Source organism: Cebus imitator, unplaced genomic scaffold (assembly GCF_001604975.1).
Source record: "Cebus imitator isolate Cc_AM_T3 unplaced genomic scaffold, Cebus_imitator-1.0 Scaffold48, whole genome shotgun sequence".
NCBI lineage: Eukaryota > Metazoa > Chordata > Mammalia > Primates > Cebidae > Cebus > Cebus imitator.
In genome coordinates, this window is record NW_016107363.1 from 956,154 (window position 1) to 964,952 (window position 8,799).

Sequence of the window (8,799 nt, forward strand, 5' to 3'; positions counted from 1 at the left end):
TGTGACTAATACATGAGGGCCAGCCTAAAATGTCCTCTCAAGTTTCTTTCTAACCTAGAAGACTGAGTCATGTGTATCATCTGATGTTCATGAGAAGTTCTGAAGGTCAAAGGAGCCAGTGCTTTGGATGTAGCTTTTTGTTGTTGTTTGTTGGTTTGGTAGGTTGTTTGGGCTTGGTTAAACTTATCAGTTATTTAAACCTGGAATTCTAATGATGGTCTTGGAGAACTACAGTCTATGAGACTGTGTGGTGCTCACAGTCTGTTTTGCTTACCATTGTATTCACATATGCTAAGCTTAGTACCTAAACAAGTAGCTAACTGCTCAATAAATATTTGCTGAATGAAATGAATAAAATAACTAATTAAACAATTTAAACGACCCATACAAAGATTATGTAGGTCACAGAGAGCCCTTAGTCACCACAAGCGCTCCCTTTGAAAGATGGAGGAGACTTTCCCCTTTCATAGAAAAACAGGCTGTAGAAGAAAATCACTGCAATGAATGCATTGGATGGCCTTGCTCATTCCTCAGATATTTATGGAGAACCCACTGCGTGCATTATTCTAAGTTTGAAGATAAAAGAGTAAGTCAGATAAATCTCCTGTCTTCACAGAGTCCTGCTTTGCTTTTCTTACATATCTTTTTTAAAAGCCAGAGTTTGGTCTCTAAAAAAAAATTTCCAGATATCTACTTACCTGGCATAAAAGTTAAGGCATGACAGAAGGTCCATAGTGCAGCTATGTTTCACCTCAACAAATCCCACTTCCCCAGAACCCTTGATGATGCACCTGCCTGCCTCACTTTACCCTTGTGCTGCTTCCCCTTGGACACTCCCATCTCCCTAGTTCTTGTTTGACTGAGCAAATGGCTCCCAACCTCCTGCCTTGCCCAATCTCATTCTTAAGAAATGAACATTTGTACTGCTTCCTTCTGAGAGCTCTCTTGATCTCTTCCTAGGTCCACTCCCTGCTGTTTTTTGTCATGGGTGGTTTGGAGATGAACTGCTAACCTGCGCTGTGTTCAGCGTCCTCAGCCAGGAGCTCAGAACTTTTGAGTATTTTCAAAAGGGTCACCGCATCTCCAGAGAAATGCTCCCAATAGTCCTAAGTCAGCACTGAACGGGCCAAAGGACTCAAGAAAAGTTTTCTTCCTCCTCGAATCTGTTGCTCAGAGCACTGCATGAGACCACACAGAGCAGTATCCAAGCATTGAGCAATGCTCAGAAGGGCAGCAGGACAAATGCACAGCTGCTAATGACTCCCCTTTCCTGCCAATGCTTTCCTCCCTCAGCCTCCTCTAGGGTCACCAAACAGCTGTAAACACAAGCTGACCACCCTCAAGAAGCTGGGATGGAAGGAGATGTTCTCCAGTCTTTGCTCCTGCCTTTGCACCTCCTGTGGCCTCTTAAATGCTCAGCCAGTATTTTGAGTGGCTCCAACCTCACCCAGGAGATACGTGTCACCCAGAAACATGTGCTCTCTAGAGAGAAGTCTTCCTGACATCATCAGGGCAGTCCTCCTCCACCTCTTCCTCTTCCCAGCTCTTTGTTCTGCAAATGAATGTCATTCAAACTAACCTGTAAGTGAATTGTTTTTAAAAAGGCTGAGGCTGAGAGCTGGGCACAATAACCCAGGGCACACCAACCCAGAGCACAAACAAGATTTCAGCCTTGCATGCTGACAGCTGCAAATAAAATCCTTAGAGTGGGCAGTAAAGTGCCCTGCAAAGAACAAGCAGTAAAATCCTGGAAAGAAATAGGATCCCAAGGAGCAGGGATGTGGGGGATCTCCAGGTCTTCATTTGCTCTTTGACCAGGGCCTCTTCCTCTTCTTGCTGCCTCCTCCTCTGCCTTTTGAATGTGTGCCTGTGACCCACAAGGGACAGCAGCAAAGGGTTCTTCTTTCTGTCTGCTGGGCCATCCAGGCAAATAACAGGTATAATAATGAGTGAAAACACTTCCAAAATGTTGACAGTGTGTTAGAGAAGGAGCCTTTGTGTTACCTTCAGCAAAGCAAGCATGCAGAACTTTCTGAACCCAGATTTCAGCTGAGAGTGTGAGTCAGCTACAGGGAAGAGGGAAAAGACAGAAGAAGGACACAGGCTCCTCCAGTTCCCAACACCGATGGGTCTACAAGTCTGAAATCCAGATAGGACATATCTTCCTGCCTCCTCCAAACGGGTCTTTGTCAATAATTATGACTGCAGCAGGGGAATAAACCATTTCTAGTTTGGGTAAGTATATTCTATAACCTTCTCAGATGATTTTACTAAGAGGCAGACTTCTAAGCAGTAGGCATTTGCTAATTTTTTTATGGATCATGTTCAATGGAGTGAAAATAAGGGAATAATCTATATGCTGTGTAGGGAGATCAATTCTATTTTATTATTTCTATTGAATATTTTATTTTGCTCCTCTTACTCTTCTCTGAGGCTGTATCATAAGAAAAACATTGGCTGTGAATAGACTTTCTCTCTCTTGTATCCATCATCTGATGTTCACAAAGGAGAGCAGTCTAACAATTAAGTAGCCAAGGATAACACCTGTGTAGTAGAGGTTCTGCATTCAGCGGCACCTGGATCCTGAAATCCTAATTGGACCCCAGGCCTGCCCCATTGTACACCAAAGAATGTTAATAACATGCCTACATGCATGCATGTGTACACACACGAGATATGCTTGCTATAGATTTGTAAGGATCTGTTTTTTTCAGGAGTTGTATGTATCTACCAAAGCAGATAGATTTAATGTATTATAATAAGTTCACCAACAATATTTTTGGTTTAAGGGCTTGTTATGTGAAAGTTTTATAAAAATTTCACTTATTTACTATTTCTGGGGTTTTGTTTGTTTTTTAAGACAGGGTCTCACTCTGTCACCCCGGCTGGAGTGCAGTGGTGCTATCTCAGCCCACTGCAACTTTTGCCTACTGGCTTAAGTGATTTTCCCACCTCAGCCTCTGGAGTATTTGAGACCACAGATGTGTGCCACTATACCTGGCTAACTTTTCTGGACTTTTTGCAGAGATGTGGTTTTGCCATTATTGTCTAGGTTAGCCTCAAACTCCTGGGCTTAAGCAATCCACCCAGCTAAGCCTCCCAAAGAGCTGGGATTACAGGCACGAACCACTGCACCAGGTCTCACTTACCCATTTCTTAGAAACAAGCTTGTGGCTAGAATGAGCGATATATGACCAGAAAAACATGCAAGTATCATCCACCACTAATATATTGTAGGTGCTGTGAGTAAATTATAAAGAAGTAAGGGTTCTGTGATATGAGAGGACATTCCTCATTTTGCCCCAAAGAGCATCCTAAGAGTGTTGATTATTAAATTTCTATACCTTTGGGGCCTAGTGGGGAGCCTGATCCACAGTAGGTGCTCAATAAAACATCTTTAATAAAATCTCATGAAGAGCCTGCTGTGTGCCAGCAATTGCATTGGAGAGCAGACATATTTAAAAGGATATAGCTCTAGTCTTGATGAGTCAATCTAACAAGAGAAATAGACATGATGCTTTCTCGAAGGAACTCTTTGAGTTTCTTTTGAAGGATGTGTAAGAGATCAGTGGGAAGCAATGGAGTGAAAAGACAGAGCTCAGTGGCATAAAATGCTGTGATGTGTTCAGGAAAGACTGTGACTTGAGTGTGACTTGGATCCCGGGTTCTAGGAGGTAAGCTTGAAGAGAAAGATGAGTAGAAAGCAAAAGGTCTTGGGTGTCATAAAAAGGAGATTGAGCTTCATTTTCTGGGCAGTGAGGAACCTCAACGGTTCCTACACAGGAGCACAGATGGATTCAATGCGTTTTGCAGAAAGCTTACCCTGGCAGCAATATGCAGTATAATTTTGGCATAGAAAAAAAAACTGAATCCTGAGGTCAGAGAGAGACTGTGACTTCAATCTGAGCAAGAAGAGTTGGGATCCTGAAGTGTTCTGTGTTCCGTTTGCCCAGTACCTTCGGCATCAGACAGGAAGATGTGGGAAGAAAAGCTGGGAAGAGTGGTGAAAAGAGGCGGGGTGGCAAAACTATTGAAAATGGGCAATGGGAAGAACAATCTGGAACCAACCAGGATGGAAAGTATTTTGCTGGTATTCAATAGGATGCCTTTTTCAGTAGCTGTGGCCTTCAGGGAGCCCGGGATCACTTTCAAGGGAATCATGCCACAGATTCTGACTGTTCACAGTGCAGGTCTTAGCTCTGCCTCTTGACAACTGTGTGCACCTGAGCACTTTGTTGATCTCTTTAGGCCCCAGATAGAAAAAGGTATGACACCTGAGAGGCAAAGAGGAGCATTCCTTTATTAAGAGGTGAGTGGATACAAATGAAGCCCTAGAAGGCTGAGTTAAGGAAAGAAAGAAAACGGGTAGGTGTGGTTGACTCCGATTACTTCTTCCTGTCCTCACTCCTAGTCAGCTTCTTCATTTTCAGGTGACATTCATCACCCTGCTTCTACAACTAGGAGCCAGCTCTGCTGGGGGTAGTTTAGAAGTGTGAAAGGAGAAGAGGAGGTCTTTTTTGAAACACTGGCTGCACTGCAGACGGACAAGCTTCCATTTATTTTCCAGTGGAAAACCATATTGTTTCCTCTCACTCTCTTCCAGCAAGAACTATCTAGGAAAGGACGAGGACCAAATTATCAAGCCTTTGGATCTAATCCATGTGGCATCCCATCTGTGAGCCTCAGGGAGATTCAAAGTCGGCCGGTGCTGGGGGCCAATCGTATTTATACCATTTCCATATGGCACCTTTTGATTGAGACTTGGCAAGCACATGAGTAAGTTTACTTTCCTTTTTTAAAAAGCTATATTTGTTCTCAACACTGTAATGTCTAATGTCTAAAAATGTCTCTTAATTATTATGCTTGTAACAAGGATAATAAGATTGGGCAAGCTTGAATAGCATTTAGTTTGGGACCTCTTAGAATGTCAGAGCTTTGGGGAATTGCTTTCCTGGGGTGGACCTTTTCCTGAAGGGAATGGATGGCCCCATTGCTGGTGAACTTGGACTATAAGTCACTCTTGGGGGAAGAGAGATTTCTTTTCACAGTCAGGCTGGAGGTGGGTCAAGCCAAGAGGCATTACAGGGTTCTATGGGAGGAATTGGATTTCTGGCTGTGTCAGGGCCATAGTTGTGCATGGTATGTGACAGTATCATTCTCAGAGAATACGATGTGAATGGCGCCTCTTGGAATTGTACAGCAGGGTGGCCCTGTGCCACACAGAGATAAGGAAGTGGCTCAGTGGGAGGAGCTAGAGTATGTCTGGGCTTATGCATAAATTGAGAGAGCCTGTAGCCATGCTTAGGTGATGTGGTAGAGGAAAGACCCCCACCCCCACCTCCATCCTCACTCCCACCCCCACCCCAACCCCTACCAGCCCTAATGCAGACTGAAGGAAGACAGAGAGCAAGACAGTGGAACAAGCAGCAGGAGTCGAGCCTGGGACACAAGGTCAGCACAAAACAAGACCTTGGTTTGGGGCAGAGGTGGCCAGTTTCCAGAGCAGTGAGTATTTGAGACAGTAGTTGTGATCTTCTGCTTCACTAGGGCCAGTAACACCTGTGAGCAGCCAGGCATTGGTGTGAGTGATTAACACGCTTCTTTAGCATATGGGGTGAAGGAGGGACAGGGGCTCATTTGAGCAGTCAGGGACGAGGAGTCATGGTACTTTGGAACATCAGTGTGGAGTGATAATGTTTATACATCAAGCTTGTGAATAGACATTCTGGTTACATATGATTCTGTTGGCGTTGCCTACGAAGGACAAAAAAGTGATCAAGTGGTTGTGGATGTTGTTTGCTTACTAGTCTAAAAAAAGGCTAATAACAAATTTTACAAAGATGTTGGATTCCAGCATGTTGGACATTGTAGTGTGTTGAATTTTGATCCCCAAAAAGGTATGTCCCAAGTCTTAACCTCACAGTAGCTGTGAATGTGACCTTATATAGGATCTTTGCAGATGCATTAAGTTAAGCATCTCCAGATGAGATAAACCTGGATTCTGTGTGGGCCCTAAATCCAATGACTGGTGGCGGTGTAAGAGAAAGACAGACACAGAGACGCACAGAGGGGAAGGCCACGAGAAGACAAGGCGGCTATTGTACTTACGCAGCCACAGCCAAGGGATGTCAAAGCCAACAGAAGCTGGAGGAGTCAAGGAAGGAGTCTCCCCTAGAGCCCAAAGGGACTGTGGCCCTGCTAACACTGATTCTGGACATCTGGTCTCCCAAACTGAGTGAGACTAAATTTCTGTTGTTTTAAGCCAGCCAGTTTATGATCATCTGTTCTAGCAGCCCTAGAAATGTAATACAAGCATATTTAGTGTTTGCCGATATAAAAGTGAAGATTGATTTATGACTTCATGCCCCTATTTCTAATGCAAAGTCCTAAAAACCTGGCTGAAATCATGTGATAGATTTATTTAATGTTCTAGGCAGCAATTCTCAAACTTGAGTATGCATCAGAATCACCTGGGGGTCTCACTAAACTGGATTACTAGGCTCCACCCCCCGAGTTTGTGTTTCAAAGAGTCCAGGGTAGGGTCTGATAATGTAAATTTCTGAGAAGTTCCCAGGTGACGTTGCTGTTAGTTTGGGACCACACTTTGAGAACCATTGAGCTAAATTTGCAACCACCTCGAGCAAATGAGTGCTTCTAATTTTAGAAATGAAGCAGAAATTCTGGGAAAGGAATCCCTCCTGGGATAAGTGGATAATGAAAAGAATAAAATTTATTTTTGTTTAATTTGCTGTGGTTTGCAGGAATTGAAGTTATAAATGAAACAAACAAAAACTATCCTCTTATGAGCAGTATTTCCTCTTCTCCCAGTCAAACTCGTTTTTTTCCCAAGTGTAGACATGTCTGTACACTGATCTGGAGCTTCGTGGGCAGTCCTTTGGAGGTCCCTGGGAAGAGCCTGGATCCATGCAGTAGTGCCACACTTGCTTAGAATTGCAGGATTATTTCTTACTACATTGCACCCGTCTTGTATACCACTTCACATCATCTTGGCCCTGCCTCTTACTGCACCTGCTGCTACGCCCCTGCGGTCAACCTAGGCTTCCGTTTCATGTAGGTGCAGCCTGACAATTCATTCTCTTGAGTCTTGGCCCTGGACTACTTACTTCTTGCTTCCTGTCTTGAGTCAGCTCTGACTCCTTTCTCACTCAAGCCAAAACATGGAATGCCCACAAAGCCATTCCTACCATTAAGGAACTGAACTGATGGACAAATATTTCCCCTATTCAATTCCTAGGTGAATCATTCTGGATTCTTAGCTATAGAGCTTCTCAAAATGTCCTACGGGGTTATTTATTGCCCACTGAGATGTCCAACTAAGTAACAACTCTTAGTATACCTAGTCTTTTCTCCTTCCCTGTTAACCTCATCTCCATCCCCCTCCCCAACTTCTCCTCCCTAGAATCACTTCCCAAATAAACCTACTGGCACTCAAGCCTTTGTCTAATGCTCTGCTTCTTAGAGAACTCAGGATAGGACACTGAGTACACTGATCTGTACCTACCTTCCTCCTTTCTCACTTTTGGGAGATTGGTGCAAATCTGAAGATTCAAGGTGCATATATGCATATGAAATTTGGAGTATCTGCTGAAGGGAATGCTGGCATGTGTTGGCTTCTATCTGACGCTAATAAATGAAATTCCCCATAAGCACTCCATGGAAGTGGGCAACAGGAGCTGAATTATACCCTCGTCTGCCACCTGCCCTGGAGAAAGACCATGGGTTTCACTGTTTTTTGTCAGAGGGAAGCCTCTTATTGGCTCAGACAGATATCAAAAAGGCTTGGAGTTTATCTGTGCTCACAAATAGTTGTATCCTGAAAGTATATCCTACAGTGTCTTTTTGTTTAAGATGCAGATATTTATACAACACAGCTCAGGTTCTTCCTGGTTGACATCAACTGCACCTGGCTTTGCTCTGTACAGGAGAAACCATGCAAACACTCTGGCTTTTTTAGCCTGTGAAACATCTACAGCTGTATGATAAGCTAGTCCAGAGGTTCCCCAAAGCTGCCCTGTGAGAATAGATACTTCTCAAAAGAAGACATACAAATGGCAAACAGGTATATGACAAGTACTCAACATTGTTGATGATCAGAGAAATGCAAATCAAAACTACAGTGAGGTCTCATCTCACCCCAGTTAAAATGACTTTTATTCAAAAGTCAGGTAATAAGAAATGCTGATAAAGATGTGAAGAAACAAGAACCCTCGTACACTGTTGGTAGGAATGTAAATTAATACAACCATCATGGAGAACAGTTTGGAAGCTCCTCAAAAAGCAAAAACAGGGCTGCCATATGATTCAGCATTCCTGCTGCTGGTATATACCCAAAAGAAAGGAAATCAGCCTATCAGGGAGCTATATGCACTCCCATATTTATTGCAGCACTGTTCACAATAGCCAAGAATTGAAAGCAACTCCAGTGTCTAACAACAGATAAATGGATAAAGAAAATGTGGTACAATGGAGTACTATTCAGCCATAAAAATGAGATTCTGTCATTTGTAATGACATGGATGGAACTGGAGGTCATTATACTATGTGAAATAATCCAGGCACAGAAAGACAAACATCACATATTCTCACGTATTTGTGGGGTCTAAAAATCAAAACATTTAAATTTATGGAGATAGAGAATAGAAGGATGGTTACCAGAGGCTGGGAAGGGTAGAGGGGAGAGAGGTGGGGATGGTTAACAGGAACAAAAATATAGAAAGACTGAATAAGATCTAGTATTTGATAGCACAGTGGGGGGACTATAGTCAACAATAATTTTTT